Raw genomic sequence first — 21605 nt, forward strand, 5'->3', positions numbered from 1 at the left:
ACACTGAATCTGGGCGGTTGATTGTAGTGGAAAGGTGCAGTGAGTATATCTTCCTGCATGGTATGTGACTTTTGCTAGTGCTGCCTGTCTGTGCTAATTTCTACTTACTGTCAGCCTATACCTATCCCTTTCCTTCTCCTACAAACCCTACAGGTGTGCGGGGGAAGGGTGTTTCTACTGACCTCACTTATATAGATGACGTATTTGTGAGGTCCGTCACATACAGTTGTGTGCTACACAGGGCCATATTGTGGGCTGTTGTCCAGCACACTGGTGAGTGTGCACGTTTTCTTCCTATGTCATAACTATATTTAATTATATAGTCTGTCATGTCTGAGGAGGAGATTGAGCACTCCGTGGCTCCGGTATTGTTCTCCTGCAGGCGCTGTTCTGCAGGAGTGGATAGGGAGGATTGGTCACAGGACGGTCTGTGCGGACGGTGCCAGGCGGTCCCTGGTACGTCTAAACCTCCTATGTTGCAGGAGCCACCATGGGCGATGTTTTCCCAGGTGCTGGTGTCCATCGCGGACTGTCTGTCGGTCCCGACTGCCGTCCCTACTAGGGCGTTGCCCCAGCCTACCATCCCCCATTCCCCGGGTGTCCCACAATTATTGCAGACTCCCCCGGGATCTCAGCCTGTTGGTCCCTATGCGGGGTTGCCAATGTATATACAGTCCACCCCTGTGGCACAGCAGGCTGTGGTGCCGTTTCAGGCTCCTGTGGCGGCTCCTCCACCCTGGGTGGATGCGCTTTCCCACACTGTCCAAGATTTGGCGGCAGCATCTTTGGCTTTTCAGTCGATGTTGCGCAGTGACGTGCCCTCCAGGGAGTCTAAACGCACAGTTATGGCGCGGGCTGCGCATTTTTCGGACTCTGAGGGGTCCTCAGATGATGGTGATGTGCAGGATGACTCAGCCTCAGATGCCTCAGTCCAGGAGGTAGACACTAAGGCCCTGATTCAGAGCCGGACGCTCTGACCAGAGCGCTCGCTCTGAATCAAGGCCCACCTCCATAAATATGGAGCATCCTCCTGGACGCTCGTATAGCTGTGGGTCACCACCCACAGCACATACGAGCGTGCAGGATGATGGTCGCGATGGTCTTGACCATCGCGACCATTGCCACTGCGAGCAGAAGCCTGCGGTTGAGTTTCTCAACCGCAAGGCCGGGAGTGATTTTGGCTCTATCAGAGCCAAAATCACTCCCACTGACATCACTAGTGATGTCAGTGGGGCCGGCTTCTGACGGTAGGCGTTCCCTTGGGAACGCCTCCGTCTGGCAGGCACGCCCCCGGCACGCCCACCAAAGGGGGCGTGCTGTCAATCAACATCGACAGCACGCCCCCTTTGATCAGACACTACGAGCGAAGGAAAGTCCTTCGCTCGTCGCGTCTCGCGCATGCGCACGACGGAGCTCCCTCCGTCGTGCGCATGCGCAGTGCAGACCATCGACCCACTTGCGAGCGGACAGCCGCTCGCGAGTGGGTCTGAATGAGGCCCAAAGTCTTCCATCAATGTGCGGACTCTGGTTAGGGCGGTGCGGGCCATTCTTCTGATTGAGGATGAGGCACCCGCTCCCAAGTCGAGGTTTCCTAGTTTTAAAAAAGCTAAGGTTACTTCTGCAGCGTTCCCCTTGTCTGATCAGTTGACGGATCACATGGCGGTGGCCTGGCAGACGCCCAGTAAGCGATTCCTGCCACAGAAGCGGTTGGCGGCCAATTATCCATTTCCGGAGGCGCATTGTAGGAAATGGGAAACTCCGCCTGTGGTCGATTCCCATGTAACACGCCTCATCAGGAGTGCTACTTTGCCATTTCCGTCTATATCCTCTCTGAAGGATCCTACGGACAGGAAGGTGGAGACTTTTACTCTCTCTCAGGGGCTGTAGCCCGGCTGTCCATGGCCATCTCCTGGGTGGCCAAGGCCATTGAGGGTTGGGCCAACGCCTTGGAGGATACGTTTCCGGATGAAGCTCCGGATGTCCAGAGGGCGTTGTTAGGACAGATGAGAGATGCCGCTTCCTACATTGGAGAAGCATCTTTGGATGCTAGCCTGCTGACCTCTAGGGTTTCGGCGGCAGCAGTGTCTGCTCGCAGATCCTTGTGGTTGAGGTCTTGGAGAGCAGACGCTGATTCAAAGAAAGGCTTGGAGGCCTTACCTTTTAATGGAGAGTTACTATTTGGTCCGGACCTGGACAAAATAGTAGATACCCTGGCAAAATCCAAGTCAGCCTTCCTCCCTTCAGCTACGACACCTGCTAAGGTCCGGAGCTCGGCCTTTCGCTCCTTTCGGGTTCAGGGCAAGGCAAAGGGTCAGTCTTCCCGAGGCAGTCCGCAACCAAGACCGCCTCAAGGCCAAAGAAGCAAGCCTGGAGTGCTAGGCGCCCTTCATCCAAGCAAGAAGATAAGCCTTCTGCATGATGGGATGGGCCTCCCTCTAGGGGACCCCAGAGTGGGAGGCCGACTTCTTCAATTCGCCCAATGCTGGCACAATACCACCACGGATGCCTGGGTGCAAGAAGTGGTCTCCCAGGAGTACGCCCTGTCTTTTCGGCACAGGCCGCCTCGCCAGTTTTTTTGCACAAGTCCTTCTCAGGACAAAACCAAGGCCTTGCAGGTTCAGGAAGCCATAGAGGCCTTGCTGACGGCGGGGGTCATTATACCCGTACCACAATCTCAACGTGGGATGGGGTATTACTCTACGCTGTTTCTGGTGCAGAAACCCAATGGCTCTCATTGCCCCATCCTCAATTTGAAGTCCCTGAACAGGTTTCTCAGGGTTCCCAAATTCAGGATGGAAACTTTGCGTTCCATCATTCTGGCGATGGAACCGGGGGATTATATGGTCTCCCTGGATATCCAGAACGCCTACCTCCATGTGCCTATAGCAACATCGCACCAACGGTTTCTGCGATTTGCTATTCTCCACAACCACTACCAATTCAGGGCTCTACCCTTTGGCCTCTCCACGGCACCAAGGGTATTTACCAAGGTGATGGCGGTCATGGCGGCTCACCTTCGGAGCCAGGGGATACGGTTGCTACCGTATCTAGACGACCTCCTCTTGCTGGCAAGCTCCCCGGAGGTACTGATCTAGCATCTCCACCTGACGGTCGCTTGTCTTCAGGCACACGGGTGGTTGATCAACTGGAAGAAGTCCTCCCTCATCCCATCACAGCGGATGGTTCATTTGGGGGCCCTGCTGGACTCTAGTCGGCAACGGATTTTTCTGACTCCACAGAAGGTCTCCTCCTTACAGCTGCGGATTCACAGTTGTCTGAGCAGTGGCAGAGTGTCGGTGCACTCAGCGATGAGAGTTTTGGGGTCCATGGTGTCGGCATTCGACATGGTGGAGTTTGCCCAGTTCCATTCCAGGCCCCTGCAGAGGCTGATTCTTTCGGAATGGAACGGATTGCCACACAGGATCCGATCTCAGATGCTGGTGTTGTCCTCAGAGGTACGTCTGTCCCTGGCCTGATGGCTACAGACGGCTCATCTCCTCGAGGGGTGCCCCTTTTGGATCCGTAATGGGTTCTGCTCACGACAGATGCCAGTCTCCGGGGTTGGGGGGCGGTGACAGGCTCCTTGTCACTTCAGGGTCGTTGGTCGGCGGAGGAAGTGATTTTTCCCATCAACATCCTGGAACTGCGTGCAGTGTACAGAGCCCTGCAGTCGTCCGGCACCGCTCTTCACGGAAGGGCCGTTCAGGTGCAGTCAGACAACGCCACCACGGTGGCGTACATCAATCACCAGGGAGGGACTCGCAGTCGAGCTGCGATGTCGGAAGTTTCCCGTGTCCTGGCTTGGGCAGAGCGCTATCTTCCAGCTCTCTCGGCAGTCTTCATCCCGGGAGTCCTCAATTGGGAGGCAGACTTCCTCAGCCGTTGCGACGTGCATCCCGGGGAATGGTCGCTTCATCCAGAGGTATTCCAACTACTCATGGACAAGTGGGGGCTGCCAGAGCTGGACCTGATGGCATCCCGTCACAATCACAAGCTGCCCGTGTATGGGTCAAGGACAAGGGACGCAGGCGCAAGTCTGATAGACGCGCTGTCGGTGAAATGGCTGTTTCACCTGGCTTACTTTTTCCCTCCGATATCTCTGCTGCCTCGGGTCCTGTGCAAGTTCAAGCAGGACGGAGGCACACTCATCCTGGTGGCCCCAGCGTGGCCCAGAAGGCCGTGGTACTCCGATCTGCGGAGCCTGTCCATCGACGCTCCATACCTCCTACCTCAACGGCGGGACATGTTGTCTCAGGGGCCCTGTCTTCACCCGGATCTGGGTCGACTATCTTTGACGGCGTGGCTCTTGAGACAGCCGTCCTGAGGTCTCGGGGCTTTTCTAGCTCCGTTATTACCACCATGCTGAGGGCGCGCAAGCCTGCTTCCGCGAGGATCTACCACAGAGTGTGGCACACTTACTTTCAGTGGTGCGAAGCCAGAAAATATGATCCCCAGGTGTTCCGAGTTTCGCGTATTCTGGCTTTCCTTCAGTCAGGTTTGGATTTAGGATTACGTCTTTCCTCACTGAAGGTGCACGTGTCTGCTCTGTCGGTGTGGTTCCAGCGCAGGATTGCTGCTATGCCGGATGTACACACCTTTTTCCAGGGTGTTTTAAGAATCCAGCCTTTGTGCCACCTGTGGCCCCGTGGGATTTGGCGGTGGTTCTTCGGGCCTTACAGGGTCCTCCTTTTGAGCCCTTGGAGTCAGTGGAGCTCAAGTGGCTAACTTTTAAGACGGTTTTCCTCTTGGCAATTGCTTCTGCCAGGAGGGTTTCGGATTTGGGGGCGTTTTCCTGTCATCCCCCTTTTCTGGTTTTTCATCAGGACAGAGCGGTGCTTCGCACTCGTCCTGATTTCCTGCCTAAGGTAGTTTCCAGGTTCCACATTAATCAGGAAATTGTTGTACCAGCCTTTCAGTCGCCTGATCTTTCGGCTGGGGAGGCTTCCTTAGACGTTGTCCGTGCACTCTAGCCCGTTGGTTTCGTTCTGTTATTATTGAGGCTTATATGCAGGAGGGTTTACATTTTCCAGTCTCTGTTAAGGCTCATTCCACTCGGTCTGTGGGCCCTTCTTGGGCTGCTAGCCGTGGCGCCTCTGCTGTTCAGCTGTGTAAGGTGGCCACCTGGTCTTCCATTCAGACCTTTTTGAGGTTCTATGTGTTTGACACCTTTGCCTCTCAGGATGCATCCTTTGGGCGCCGGGTTCTCCTATCAGCACAGGAGCGTCCCCGCCCTTAGTTTGACTGCTTTGGGACATCCCCAAGGTCACCCTGTGGACCCCTATGGACCCTGAAGTAGAAAACAAGAGATATGGTAAGAACTTACCTTTGTTATCTCTGTTTCTACGAAGTCCATAGGGTCCACAGGGCACCCGCCCTGACGCACCTGGCTTCATATGGGCTCTGTGACTGGTCACCGGTTTTCCGTCTCCCATTTCTGTGAGTATGGTTCTTGTGTGTTCCAGTCTTCCTTCTCTCTGTTTCGTCTCCTCCTCCGGCCTGGGCTGCTTACCAACTGAGGTGCCTGTGGCTCGGTGGTGGGGTATTGAGGAGGATGGACCCAAGTGCATCCTGGGAGCAGCTAAAAGCTTTAACTCCGTGGTGCCTGAGGATCCAGAATCCAGCTATACCCCAAGGTCACCCTGTGGACCCTATGGACTTCGTAGAAACAGAGTTAACAAAGGTAAGTTCTTACCATATCTCTTGTTTTACGCCATACGATGTTGCAGGAACCACATGGCTTCACATTAGTCACCATCGGTTGCACCATCGAACCTTGCACTAGCCGTATGGCAGGTGCAGATTATCCGTCTGAGTATAGCCTCCTATGTGAGCGGTTCTGCGTCTATGGGCCTGATTCACAGATGAACGCAATGGCGATTACATACACAAATTGAGCGATTGTTTTCCATTGTGCATGCGTATAAGCTGCACTGCAATTACGGATGCACAGAGGAATCCATCGCAAAGTGAGTGACAGGCTGTCACAGAGGAATCCATCACAAGTGGTGACGGGGGGGTGGTCTGATATACGCAGGCGTGTCTGACCGTCTGAACGCCCTTACATGGACGTGCATAAATTAGCCACTGCGATCTCCTATGCAGCTCTGTGTGTCAGGAGAGCTGCCAAATCTGCGTCCAATCAGACCTTCCGTAAGGGCAAGGTGGTCGCTCAATGTGCGTTGATGTTATAGATATTTACGCTGGTAAGCGACATCGTACGCATGTGAGAAGGCGGCAGTGGGCATCTTTATGCCGGCTGGGCTGTGGGGTGCATTAGCATATTTTTGCAGCTGCCTTCCGTGCGTAATCGCAGCTGCGATTCCATTAGCGTCCGTCTCTGAATCATGCCTTATATACGCAAATACTATCGGTGACACGCCATAGACACTACTGTGGGAGGCAACATCTCTTGAGCCACGCCCCTGTTACATCCCAGTCACCGTCCAGGAATGCCCCTTACATTGCTTATACCGTGCGTGTACATTTGATCCGCCACTCTGTGCGAACAAACAGTGGCGCCATTATTGGGGTGGGGAGATTCTGTATTGCGCGAGGCAACATGCCGGCCGCTAAGATGAAGTAAACAGCGAACAGGCACCAGTTTCCCAGAATCCTATAACTATATACAGCTAATACATACATTCTGACATTCACCCACCACATTATTATTATATAGCACCCACATATTATATCAGTCGCTGTAATGTATATATCCTGTTATATAATATGTATACACAAGGGTTATTTTCTATTCGAGAAGCTAATTAACCTACCAGTATATTTTGGGATAGTGTAAGGTAGCTGGAGTGCCCGGGTGAAACCCACACAAACACGGGGAACATACAAGCTCCACACAGATAGCGCCCTGGTTGGAAGCGAACCCATGACTCCATCGCTGTAAGGCAGCAAAGCTGACCATTATACCACCGCGCTACCTGATTGGACCTATATGCCTAGAGTAACCCAAACAGACAAGGAGCAAGGGCCTCATTTATCAATGAGTTTTATCATATGCAACGAGATTTAAAACTCATTGTGTATGATAAATAGTGCTCCAGCCAATCAGCTCCCATCTGTCATTTCTGAGTGCGAGGGCACACTAGGGCAGTGGACAGTACGGAGGTGGTGACCTGGCATATGCATATTATCAGTTCACCTTACTATAGTGGCAGTGGGGTAGGGGCAGAGTAGGAGGGCACAATGGGGCAGTGGACAGTACGGAGGAGGTGACCTGGCATATGCATATTATCAGGTCACCTTACTATAGCGGCAGCAGGGTAAGGGCAGCGTAGGAGGGCACACTGGGGCAGTGGACAGTACGGAGGAGTTGACCCGGCATATGCATATTATCAGGTCACCTTACTATAGTGGCAGTGGGGTAGGGGCAGCGTAGGAGGGCACACTGGGGCAGTGGACAGTATGGAGGAGGTGACCCGGCATATGCATATTATCATGTCACCTTACTATAGTGGCAGTGGGGTAGGGGCAGAGTGGGAGGGCACACTGGGGCAGTGGACAGTACAGAGGAGGTGACCTGGCATATGCATATTATCAGGTCACCTTACTATAGTGGCAGTGGGGTAGGGGCAGAGTACGAGGGCACACTGGGGCAGTGGACAGTACAGAGGAGATGACCCGGCATATGCATATTATCAGGTCACCTTACTATAGTGGCAGCGGGGTAGGGGCAGAGTAGGAGGGCACACTGGGGCAGTGGACAGTACGGAGGAGGTGACCCGGCATATGCATATTATCAGGTCACCTTACTATAGTGGCAGCGGGGTAGGGGCAGAGTAGGAGGGCACAATGGGGCAGTGGACAGTACGGAGAAGGTGACCCGGCATATGCATATTATCAGGTCACCTTACTATAGTGGCAGTGGGGTAGGGGCAGAGTAGGAGGGCACAATTGGGCAGTGGACAGTATGGAGGAGGTGACCCGGCATATGCATATTATCAGGTCACCTTACTATAGTGGCAGCGGGGTAGGGGCAGAGTAGGAGGGCACAATGGTGCAGTGGACAGTATGGAGGAGGTGACCCGGCATATGCATATTATCAGGTCACCTTACTATAGCGGCAGTGGGGTAGGGGCAGAGTAGGAGGGCACAATGGGGCAGTGGACGGTACGGAGGAGGTGACCCGCGTATGATAAAACTCAAATCTGACTGTGTGTATCAGTCATTAGTAAACTTCTGTAACTGTGCCCTGTAGGTGTCAGCCTTTTGGGCACACGGCCTGATTCAGGCTGAGCGCTCGCAAGCGGGTCGATGTTGGCCCAGTGCCCATGCGCACGAGGGAGCCGGCTCCCTCGTGCGCATGCGCGAGACCCGAATAGCGACGGCCAAGCCGTCGCTATGGGTCTCATACCAAAGGGGGCGTGCTTTCGATGGTGAGTGACAGCATGCCCCCTTTGGTGGCTGGCCAGATGGAGGCATTCCCATGGGAACGCCTACCGTCTGGGGCCAGCCCCACTGACATCACTAGTGATGTCAGTGGAAGTGCTTTTGGCTCTGATAGAGCCAAAAGCACTCCAGGGCTTGCGGCAGACGAGACCCTACCACAAGGGTCTCGTCGCAAGCCCGATGGTCGCGATGGTCTTGACCATCATGACCATCATTTTGGCTGCTCGCATAAGCTGTGGGTGGTAGCTGACAGCTATGCGAGCAGCCAAGAGGCCCCAACAAAAAAAAAAAAAAACGCCCTGATTCAGAGCGGGCGCTCGTTCAGAGCGTCCGGCTCTGAATCAGGCCCACAGTGCCTGATTCAGACCCGTTCGCGAGCGCATAGCGCTCGCAAGCAGGTTGCTGGTCCCTCACTGCGCATGCACACGCCGGAGCCGGCATGCGCGAGACCCGCCAGCGACGGGCGCTTTGTCGCTATGGGTCTCGCACCAAAGCGGGGCAGCTGTCGATTGTGATTGACAGCTTGCCCCGTTTTGGAGGTGGGCAGGGGGGGTGGCTGGCCAAATGGAGGCGTTCCCGAAGGAACGCCTGCCATTTGGGGGCGGCCCCACCATCACTTGGCCGCTTGCTAAAGCTGTGGGTGGTCACCCAGAGCTATGCGAGCGGCCAGTCGGCCGTCTTTAAAAAAACAGGGACGCCCTGATTCAGAGCGAGCACTCTCAAAGAGCGTCCGGCTCTGAATCAGGCCCACAGTTACAAGAGATACGACCATAGATGGGGGGAGATTTATAAAATCGTGGAGAGAAAGAGACACCCCCAACCAGCTTAACACTGGCACATTGCAGGCTGTGCTAGGAAAATGACAGAAGCTGATTGGTTGGTAATTTATCTCTCTCCTCTTGTGTCCCCCCCTAAGGCTTAGTACATCTTCCCATGTATCTCGCTTCACTTTATTTCTTTCTAAGATTTGATAAATCTCCCCCAAAAGTAAGAACCAGCGACGCGTACAACCTTCACCCCAAGCTGCCGATTCATATGATCATGTCGCTAAAGAAAGAACTTTTTTACTCTCTTAGAAATCACTTCCAAATCTTGAAGTTCAGATAAAAAACAAACTTTAGTTAACAAAGGATGAGCTGGAGAAATGTGGAAAAGGTGTCCCCGATAATGAAGGTGACAAGCTGACGTTCCTGGTGGAGGTAAGTGTGATCATACTGTATATGCTAATTATTTGTCACTTTATGGATTATGGTTGAAAATGATCTAATGTTTCCACTCTCTTCCTTGACATACAAAGTTTAAATGAATGGTGATTAGCCTACAGTAAGTATTGTAATGCAAAACATCAGTGGCGTATCTATAATGGGTGCAGTGTGGCCCCGCACCGCACACCCTGCACCCATATTTGTTTTAACTTACCTGTCCGTAGTCCCGCGTCTGGTGTCGGCGCTGCTCAGAACACGGGAAAATGGTCGCCGCTGCCATTTTTCCGGTGTTCTACGCATGCGCAGTAGACACTCTAGTGCCCTGAGTCTACTAATGCTCCGATGGCTGGCCAGCCGCGTCAGTCGGCTGCCGTCCACCGGGGGGGAGAAGAGGTGGCCCCGCACGGGGAGTGCACACGGGCCCCCTCCTCTGTTAAGACGCCCCTGCAAAAAATTATATATATTTGTCACCCTAATTCTATATGTGTATGAAATAACGTGGTATGATTCCCAAATAAATGGGCTAAGCTGATGCTCTTTGCAGGAGATATGGGTGAGTGGGTCAACTTATAGCTGCACCATCCCCCTGCACCCAGCTCCAGCACCGACACTTATCTTACACTAGCAAGGTCTCCGCCATCCTGCTTTCTGTTCCTCTCCTCTTACATCGGCTTCCTCCCCTGGTCTTCAACTCCCCTTATTACATCCATTCTGAGGCATTCTGCCCCCCCATGACACCCCCTCCTCATATCACCCCTATAATCCAAGTCCTCCCCCTTACTGGTCCAGCTGAAAAGTGTTAAGGGGATGTAGTTAAGTGCGGTCACAATCCCGATGGCAGAATGCCGGCTCGGGATGTATGATAGGCATCAAGATACCAGAATCCAGAACGATGCGGGCCCGAACGAGGTAAGTCCGGGGCCGCGTCTACTTAGCCACGGGGGGAGGGTTTGGTTAGGGGGCTCCCGGGGGGACATAGGGATAGGCACCCTCCCCGGGAGGGTTAGGGTTAGGCTTGGGGAAGGTGGGTTTAGGGGTAGGTACCCCCGGGGAGAGGTTAGGGTTAGGAACCCCCTTAGGAGGGTTAGGTTTAGGCACTGCTGGAGGAGGTTAGGGTTAGGCACTGGGGGGGAGGTTAGGATTAGGCACTAGGGGGGGTGGTTAGGGTTAGGCACTAGGGGGGAGGTTAGGGTCAGGCACTAGGGGGGGGAGGTTAGGGTTAGGCACCCCTAAGGGAGGGTTATGGTTAGGGGGGGGAGAGGGAAGGGGTAGCTTTACTTACCTCCGCTGTCGGCATTTCATCCTTCCGGGCTCACGTTGTCAGGATTTGAATCAGCGGCATTACAATCCCATCCCCTGTTAAGCAGGAGTCATGACTGTCCATTCACACGGCCTCAGTATAAGAGGCAGCTGCCAGATATTGCCATTCCTTAATAAATAATATATATATATATATTGCTATTTTTCAGCAGGAGCTCAGGGCCTGATTCAGACCCGGTCACAAGTGCTGAGCGCTCGCAACTGGGTCGATGGTGGCCCAGAGCGCATGCGCACAACGGAGCCGGTTCCGTCGTGCGCATGCGCGAGACCTGGATAGCGACGGGCAATCCGTCGCTCCGGGTCTCGCACCAAAGGGGGCATGCTGTAGATGTTGAGTGACAGCACGCCCCCTTTGGTGGGCGGGCCGGGGGACGTGGCTGCCCAAACGGAGGCGTTTTCATGAGAATGCCTACCGCTTGGGGCCGGCCCCACTGACATCACAAGTGATGTCAGTGGGAGAGCTTTCGGCTCTGTAAGAGCCGAAAGCTCTGGGGCTTGCGGCCACGAGACCCTACCACAAGGGTCTAGTCGCAAGCCCAATGGTCGCGATGGTCTTGACCATCGCGACCATCATCCTGGCCGCTCGCATTAGCTGTGGGTGGTCACCCACAGCTATGCGAGCGGCCAAAAGGCCGCACCAAAAAAAAAAAAGCCCGGCGCTGATTCAGAGCGAGCGCTCTGTCAGAGCGACCGGCTCTGAATCAGGGCCTCAGTTCCTAAACCTCTCATTAACTATTATGTAATGTTCTGGGCCAAAATGTATTTTCCATAAGATAAGTTCTATTTTTTTTCTATAGCTCCGCCCCCAGTCCCTGAACCTATTTTTACAGGAAAATAGCCCTGTATATGTATGCATGTGTGTTTGGAGGAAGGGTCAAGGATTAAGGGGGCCCCGGAGATATCAGTGTACCGAGCCCCAAGAATTCTGTTGCCGGCCCTGATGACACGCCCCCGTTTCCAGAAACGCCGGCCGTCCCCGCCCCCGCACCACCCTTTAAATGCCTCTGCCTGCCAAATCAAGCAGATGCATAGCAGGGGCTGCGTGCAGTCACATAGGACCCGTTCTGCACATTCACAGAACGGGTCCTGCGCACGCGAAGATTCAGCAGAGCAGCTCTGCTATTTTGGTGTCACCCCCTCGGATGGTGTCACCCAGTGCAGCCCGCACCCCCCTAGTGACGCCAGTGGTAGTAGACTCACATCACCATTTTCCCGGTGGTTTCTCTACTGCGCATGCACCAATCTCTGGAATAATGTCTGCTGCATCATATTCCTGGTGACTTCTGCAGCGCTGACACTGGACTCTGGAGAGGTGAGCATAGTATGTTGGTGCAGGGTGTGGGGTGTGGGCCGTTGTGAACCGAGGGGGCTGTGTGTACCGCACGCCATGCATCCATTATAGATCCGCCACTGTGGTGAATATGTGTAGTTGCCCAAAACCATACAGCGCCAGTTTCCTAAGCAGGGTGGTTCTGAAGGCTCCGGTAACTCACACATTAGTATAAGGGCACAGAAAGGAGAATTGCGTTTTTTCAGTCCCTTTCATGTCAGTAACATTTATCAGGTTTACTAACACTTATTATTGTGCCGCAATACAGAAAATTCAGCAATTTAACCAGGACATCGGCCGCGTCACACGAGGAGAGGAATTCGTGTCTCTAAGAAAAACTCCTAAACTTTATTCAAGACTTCGACGGTTCTTCAGCAAATGGAAGAATGATTTGGACCAGTCCATCATGCAGTGTAAGATATGGCAATGATCACCCGTTATTGTATTTGTATGATGTACATGACCCCTAGAGACTTTACTAACTCATGATTTAAATAAAGGCACGTGAGTAAATAAATAAAAATATATATACTGTATCTGCCCTGGCAATTCAACTTATAATGCAGCACACAGCTTGCTCCAGTGCCCTCCTCGAGGGTCACCCCCAAATACACTCCAGTAACACACGAGGCGGCACTCAGACTTCCAAACAGTGAACCCTATGGGGTATATTCAATTGGGCGCGAGGTTTAGTGAGGCTAAAACCTTGCGCCCCTCGCGGTCAATTTCGGAAATCCCGCGTGTATGCGCGCTCCCGATACCCGCGGGATTCAATTAAAACAGTGGACGCGGGGGTTTCATCAATGAAAACCCCGCGCCGTGTAAATTTTTTAAAAAAAAAAACCTCACTTACCTGCCCGGGTCTCCGCAGCTCCCGGTGGCTTCCCCTCTCTCTTGTTACTGGAGAAGGGGCTGCTGGGAGTCCCGGGGGCTGATGGGAGGAGCAAGGGCTGCTGGGAGATTTAGTTCTCCCAGCGCCCATTCCGGGGGGCCACACACACCGCACCGGGGTCACACATACACACACTCATTGACCACACACACTGACATACTCACCGCTGCTGCAGAAGAGCCGGCTCCCGACGCTGGTTGCAGAAGAAGATGTAGAAGACAGCGCTGAGGAAGGTGAGTAATTAAGGACTAATTAAGCTAACTGGATACTTCCAATTGCTTAATTAGTCCTCGGGGGGGTGCCGCGGGGGTGTCAGAGCAAGTCCCGGTGATTTTTCCTTAAATCATCGATTTTAGGAAAAATCACGCTTGCTCAGGAGGTGCGTGAAAAAAAACCTCCCAGTGCGTGTTTTTTAGAAAACCTCGCACCTAATAGAATAGCAAAAAACCTCGCACCTAATAGAATAGCAAAAAACCCGCACCTGCAGGAAAAACCTCGCACCTAATAGAATAGCAAAAAACCCGCACCTGCAGGAAAAACCTCGCACCTAATAGAATAGCAAAAAACCCGCACCTGCAGGGAAAACCTCGCACCTAATAGAGTAGCAAAAAACCCGCACCTGCAGGAAAAACCTCGCACCTAATAGAATAGCAAAAAACCCGCACCTGCAGGAAAAACCTCGCACCTAATAGAATAGCAAAAAACCCGCACCTGCAGGAAAAACCTCACACCTAATAGAATAGCAAAAAACCCGCACCTGCAGGAAAAACCTCGCACCTAATAGAATAGCAAAAAACCCGCACCTGCAGGAAAAACCTCGCACCTAATAGAATAGCAAAAAACCCGCACCTGCAGGAAAATCCTCGCACCTAATAGAATAGCAAAAAACCCGCACCTGCAGGAAAAGCCTCACACCTAATAGAATAGCAACAAACCCGCACCTGCAGGAAAAACCTCGCACCTAATAGAATAGCAACAAACCCGCACCTGCAGGAAAAACCACGCACCTAATAGAATAGCAAAAAACCTGCACCTGCAGGAAAAACCTCACACCTAATAGAATAGCAAAAAACCCGCACCTGCAGGAAAAACCTCGCACCTAATAGAATAGCAAAAAACCCGCACCTGCAGGAAAAACCTCACACCTAATAGAATAGCAAAAAACCCGCACCTGCAGGGAAAACCTCGCACCTAATAGAATAGCAACAAACCCGCACCTGCAGGAAAAACCACGCACCTAATAGAATAGCAAAAAACCCGCACCTGCAGGAAAAACCTCACACCTAATAGAATAGCAAAAAACCCGCATCTGCAGGAAAAACCTCGCACCTAATAGAATAGCAAAAAACCCGCACCTGCAGGAAAAACCTCGAACCTAATAGAATAGCAACAAACCCGCACCTGCAGGAAAAACCTCGCACCTAATAGAATAGCAAAAAACCCGCACCTGCAGGAAAAACCTCGCACCTAATAGAATAGCAAAAAACCCGCACCTGCAGGAAAAACATCACACCTAATAGAATAGCAAAAAACCCGCATCTGCAGGAAAAACCTCGCACCTAATAGAATAGCAAAAAACCTGCACCTGCAGGAAAAACCTCGCAGGTGCGGGTTTTTTGCTATTCTCGCACACAATTGAATATGCCCCCATGTGTAGGTATATATTAAGTAGGGGTGTGCACCGGCCACTTTTCGTGTTTTGTGTTTTGGTTTTGGATCTGGATCTTTCTTCGTGTTTTGGATCTGGATTGGTTTTGCCAAAACCACCCTTCCGTGTTTTGGGTTCTGGGTTTTGTGTTTTGGATCTGTATTTTTTTGAAAAAAAGCATAAAAACAGCTAAAATCACAGAATTTGTAGGTTTTTCTGCTCCTATGCTATTATTAACCTCAATAACCTTAATTTCCACTCATTTCCAGTCTATTCTGAACACCTCACACCTCACAATAGTGTTTTTATGTCCAAAAGGTTGCACCGAGGTAGCTGGATGACTATGCTAAGCGACACGAGTGGGCGGCACAAACACGTGACCCATCTAGGAGTGACACTGCAGTGGCAGGCAGGATGGCAGTTAGAAAAACTAGGCCCCAAACTGTACATAATGCAAAGAAAAAAAGAGGTGCAAGATGGAATTGTCCTTGGGCCCTCCCACCCACCCTTATGTTGTATAAACAGGACATGCACACTTTAACAAATCAATCATTTCAGCGCCAGGGTCTGCCACACAACTGTGGCTGAAATGATTGGTTCGTTTGGGCCCCCACAAAACAAGCTGGCAATTAATGTGTCCCTGCACAAACTGGCTCTACGGAGGCAAGATGTCATCCTCATCCTCCTCATCCACCGATTCCTCACCCTCTTCAGTGTGTACATCCTCATCCTCACAAAGTATTAACTCGTCCCCACTTGAATCCACCACCACAGGTCCCTCTGTACCTTCTGGAGGCTGGTCTCCCTGGAAGAGCTGATAATTCATTTTGATGAACATCATCTTCTCCACATTCTGTGGAAGCAACCTCCTACGCCTTTCGCTGACAAGGTTCCCGGCTGCACTAAACACTCTTTCGGAGTACACACTGGAGGGGGGGCAACTCAGGTAAAATAGAGCCAGTTTGTACAGGGGCCTCCAAATTGCCTCTTTTTCCTGCCAGTACAGGTATGGACTGTCTGACATGCCTACTTGGATGCTGTCACCGATGTAATCCTCCACCATTCTGTCAATGGTGACAGTATCATATGCAGTGACAGTAGACATGTCAGAAATTGTTGCCAGGTCCTTCAGTCCGGACCAGATGTCCAAACTTGGTCCTGCCTGCCCTGCATCACCGCCAGCGGGTTGCTTAGGATACCTAAGTTTTTTCCTGGCAGCCCCAGTTGCGGGAGAAAATGAAGAAGGAGCCGTTGACGTGTCACGTTCCGCTTCAGCTGACAGTGTGTTCACCAGCAGGTCTTTGCACCTCTGCAGGCTTGTGTCGGCCGGAAAGAGAGACACCACATAGGCTTTAAACCTAGGATCGAGCACGGTGGCCAAAATGTAGTGGTCTGATTTCAACAGATTGACCACCCTGGAATCCTGGCAAAGCGAATGAAGGGCTTCATCCACAAGTCCCACATGCCGAGCGGAATCGCTCCGTCTTAGCTCCTCCTTCACTTTCTCCAGCTGCTTCTGCAAAAGCCTGATGAGGGGAATGACCTGACTCAAGCTGGCAGTGTCTGAACTGACTTCACGTGTGGCAAGTTCGAAGGGCTGAAGAACCTTGCACAACACGGAAATCATTCTCCACTGCGCTTGAGTCAGGTGCATACCCCCTCCTTTGCCTATGTCATAGGTGGATGTATAGGCTTGTATGGCCTTTTGCTGCTCCTCCATCCTCTGAAGCATATAGAGGGTTGAGTTCCACCGCGTCACAACCTCTTGCTTCAGGTGATGGCGGGGCAGGTTCAAGAGTGTTTGCTGGCGCTCCAGTCTTCGGCACGCAGTCGCTGAATGGCGAAAGTGGCCAGAAATTTTTCGGGCCACCCAAAGCGTCTCCTGCACGCCCCTGTCGCTTTTCAGAAAATTCTGCACCACCAAGTTTATTGTGTGAGCAAAACATGGGACGTGCTGGAATTTGCCCAGATGTAATGCCCGCACAATATTGGTGGCGTTGTCAGATATCACAAATCCCCAGGAGAGTCTAAGTGGGGTAAGCCACTGGGCGATGATTTCCCTCAGTTTCTCTAAGAGGTTGTCGGCGGTGTGCCTCTTACTGAAACCGGTGATACACAGCGTAGCCTGCCTTGTAACGAGCTGGCGTTTCTGAGATGCTGCTACTGGTGACGCTGCTGCTGTTGCTGCGTAAGGTGATACATCTACCCAGTGGGCTGTCACAGTCATATAGTCCTTAGTCTGCCCTGTTCCACTTGTCCACATGTCCGTGGTTAAGTGGACATTGTGTACAACGGCATTTTTCAGGACACTGAGGACACTTTTTCTGACGTTTCTGTACAGTCTCGGTATCGCCTGCCTAGTGAAGTGGAATCTAGACGGGATTTGGAACCGGGGACACACTACCTCCATCAATTGTCTAAATCCCACTGCACTAATGGCGGATACCGGACGCACGTCTAACACCAACATAGCAGTCAAGGCCTCAGTTATACGTTTTGCTTCAGGATGACTGCTGTCGTACTTCATCCTCCTCGCTAAGGACTGTTGGAGGGTCAATTGTTTAGTAAAAGTAGTGGTGTTCCTACTTCCTCTCTGGGATGATGAACGACTCCCAGCAGCAGCAGCAACAGCAGCAGCGGCAGCAGTAGGCGTAGCAATGCAGGATCCTCCGGAGGAATCCCGGATAGGAGAGTCAGTCATGCCAGTGATATGGCCTGCAGGACTACTTCCGATCCTGACTAAGGAGGAAATTGACGAGGAGGGAGTTGACGGTGTGGTTTGCAGGCGCTTGGATACAACAGGACAACGGGATTTAGGTGTCCCTGGACTGCTTACGGTCTGAGCCAAAGTTTCTGAACTTGACAGTAACTTTTTATGAACGCGCTGCAGGTGCCGTATAAGGGAGGATGTTCCTAGGTGGTTGACGTCCCTACCCCTACTTATTTCACCTTTACATATGGTACATATGGCAAGACAGTTGTTGTCCGGATTTGGATAGAAATATTGCCAGACCAAAGAGGTGGAATGTTTGGTCTTCTGCCCAGGCATGACCGTGATGGGCTTTTTCATCCCACGGACAACAACTGTCTCCCCCGGAGCCTGATTTAAACAAACCACATCACCATCAGAATCCTCCTCGCCAACTTCCTCCTCAGCGCCAGCTACACCAGTATCCTCATCCTGTTGTACTTCAACAGTGACATCTTCAATTTGCATATCAGCAAGTGGACTGTGGGTGCTCCTTTCAGCACTTGCAGGGGGCGTGCAAATGGTGGAAAGAGCCACCTCTTCCCGTCCAGTGCTGGGAAGGTCAGGCATCGCAACCACCACCACACTTGGACTCTCTTTGGGGATTTGTGATATCTTCTTAGAAAGCACAGTTCTTCGCTGTGCTTTTGCCAGCTTAACTCTTTTGATTTTTTTAGTGGGAGGAGTGCTTCCATCGTCATGTGAAGCTGAACCACTAGTCATGAACATACTAGGGATCGACCTTAGCCGTTCCTTGCCACTCCGTGTCGTAAATGGCATATTGGCAAGTTTACGTTTCTCTTCAGCTGATTTAAATGTCTTTTTCAAGGTCATTTTCCTGAACTTTGCCATTTGGGATTGTATGTGCCCTCTACTATGACATTGGGCATCGGCCTTGGCAGACGACGTTGATGGCATGTTATCGTCTATGTCATGACTAGTGGCAGCAGCTTCAGCACTAGGAGGAAGTGGTTCTTGATCTTTCTCTATTTTATTTTTATCGGAGAAAGTTTGGTCCTCCATTTATGTTATATCGATTTGATATATACGTGCGGCTAAACACAGAAAATAAATTTTTTTTTGGTTCGGACTGGAGTGTACTTTGTGGGTTACAGCACCCTTTAACGGTCAAGCCAGCCGGCCCTTTACTTATGACACAGGCGCACTCTTGGCACTACTTTGTTGATGCACGTGCGGCTACTGCGCACACAATTCACAAACACAGAAAATAATTTTTTTTTGGTTTGGACTGGAGTGTACTTTGGGGGTTACAGCACCCTTTAACGGTCAAGCCAGCCGGCCCTTTACTTATGACACAGGCGCACGCTTGGCACTACTTTGTTGATGCACGTGCGGCTACTGCGCACACAATTCACAAACACAGAAAATAATTTTTTTTTGGTTTGGACTGGAGTGTACTTTCGGGGGTTACAGCACCCTTTAACGGTCAAGCCAGCCGGCCCTTTACTTATGACACAGGCGCACGCTTGGCACTACTTTGTTGATGCACGTGCGGCTACTGCGCACACAATTCACAAACACAGAAAATAATTTTTTTTTAGGTTTGGACTGGAGTGTACTTTCGGGGGTTACAGCACCCTTAACGGTCAAGCCAGCCGGCCCTTTACTTATGACACAGGCGCATGCTTGGCACTACTTTGTTGATGCACGTGCGGCTACTGCGCACACAATTCACAAACACAGAAAATAATTTTTTTTTTGGTTTGGACTGGAGTGTACTTTCGGGGGTTACAGCACCCTTAACGGTCAAGCCAGCCGGCCCTTTACTTATGACACAGGCGCACGCTTGGCACTACTTTGTTGATGCACGTGCGGCTACTGCGCACACAATTCACAAACACAGAAAATAATTTTTTTTTTGGTTTGGACTGGAGTGTACTTTCGGGAGTTACAGCACCCTTAACGGTCAAGCCAGCCGGCCCTTTACTTATGACACAGGCGCACGCTTGGCACTACTTTGTTGATGCACGTGCGGCTACTGCGCACACAATTCACAAACACAGAAAATAATTTTTTTTTGGTTTGGACTGGAGTGTACTTTCAGGGGTTACAGCACCCTTTAACGGTCAAGCCAGCCGGCCCTTTACTTATGACACAGGCGCACGCTTGGCACTACTTTGTTGATGCACGTGCGGCTACTGCGCACACAATTCACAAACACAGAAAATAATTTTTTTTTGGTTTGGACTGGAGTGTACTTTCGGGGGTTACAGCACCCTTTAACGGTCAAGCCAGCCGGCCCTTTACTTATGACACAGGCGCACTCTTGGCACTACTTTGTTGATGCACGTGCGGCTACTGCGCACACAATTCACAAACACAGAAAATAATTTTTTTTTAGGTTTGGACTGGAGTGTACTTTCGGGGGTTACAGCACCCTTTAACGGTCAAGCCAGCCGGCCCTTTACTTATGACACAGGCGCACGCTTGGCACTACTTTGTTGATGCACGTGCGGCTACTGCGCACACAATTCACAAACACAGAAAATAATTTTTTTTTGGTTTGGACTGGAGTGTACTTTCGGGGGTTACAGCACCCTTTAACGGTCAAGCCAGCCGGCCCTTTACTTATGACACAGGGGCACTCTTGGCACTACTTTGTTGATGCACGTGCGGCTACTGCGCACACAATTCACAAACACAGAAAATAATTTTTTTTTAGGTTTGGACTGGAGTGTACTTTCGGGGGTTACAGCACCCTTAACGGTCAAGCCAGCCGGCCCTTTACTTATGACACAGGCGCACGCTTGGCACTACTTTGTTGATGCACGTGCGGCTACTGCGCACACAATTAACAAACACAGAAAATAATTTTTTTTTGGTTTGGACTGGAGTGTACTTTCGGGGGTTACAGCACCCTTTAACGGTCAAGCCAGCCGGCCCTTTACTTATGACACAGGCGCACGCTTGGCACTACTTTGTTGATGCACGTGCGGCTACTGCGCACACAATTCACAAACACAGAAAATAATTTTTTTTTAGGTTTGGACTGGAGTGTACTTTCGGGGGTTACAGCACCCTTAACGGTCAAGCCAGCCGGCCCTTTACTTATGACACAGGCGCACGCTTGGCACTACTTTGTTGATGCACGTGCGGCTACTGCGCACACAATTCACAAACACAGAAAATAATTTTTTTTTTGGTTTGGACTGGAGTGTACTTTCGGGGGTTACAGCACCCTTAACGGTCAAGCCAGCCGGCCCTTTACTTATGACACAGGCGCACGCTTGGCACTACTTTGTTGATGCACGTGCGGCTACTGCGCACACAATTCACAAACACAGAAAATATATTATTTTTTTAGCACTTGGGGGGAGCACCCCTGATGGACAGAGCACCCCCTGGACAACACTACAGCACCCCTTTAGGACTGGGACACTGCACAGGACTTTGGAACTGACTGCACAACACAGTCCAGCCAGCCCCTATGGACTTTGAAGTAGTGGACACAGCCCCTATTAACAACAGCAGCACAGCACAACACAGCCAGCCCCTATGGACTTTGAAGTAGTGGACAACAGCAGCACTACACTACACTACACTACACAGCACTAACTCCCACCCTCCCTCTTCACTGTCCACAGCCGAGTGAGAAAATGGCGCCGACGCGGGTACCTTATATAGGATCCAAAACCCGCGAGACTCGGAAGGCGGGATGATGACGTTTTGCCTCGATGTCAGATCCGAGTCAGGCGGGAAAAGTCGAGCCTGACTCGGATCGGACTCGGATCGGGGGGGCTCGGGGGGGTTCGGATTTCAGAAATCCGAACCCGCTCACCCCTAATATTAAGTGGTCGACGTTTCAGGGACTGTATCCCCTTCCTCAGGCCAGAAATACCCCCAAATAGGGTTCACTGTTTGGAAGCCTCTGAGTGCCATCTCGTGTTTTACTGAAGTATATATATATATATATTTATATATATAAATATATATATATATATATAGTATATATACACACACATACCCAATAAACTAGTAAATCACGGTCATGAGCAATATTATAAAAACAATAATAATGGTATAGCGGATTATGTGGA

At 51.4% G+C, this 21605-nt stretch overlaps 1 pseudogene; it reads left to right on the top strand.

Moving 5' to 3' along the window:
• LOC148439562 (interferon-induced GTP-binding protein Mx1-like) overlaps positions 1 to 21605 on the top strand; it is a 46893-nt pseudogene that overhangs the window by 10314 nt on the left and 14974 nt on the right.

This window comes from Taudactylus pleione, unplaced genomic scaffold, assembly GCF_031769625.1.
Source record: "Taudactylus pleione unplaced genomic scaffold, aTauple2 ptg001702l, whole genome shotgun sequence".
Classification (NCBI taxonomy): Eukaryota; Metazoa; Chordata; class Amphibia; order Anura; family Myobatrachidae; genus Taudactylus; species Taudactylus pleione.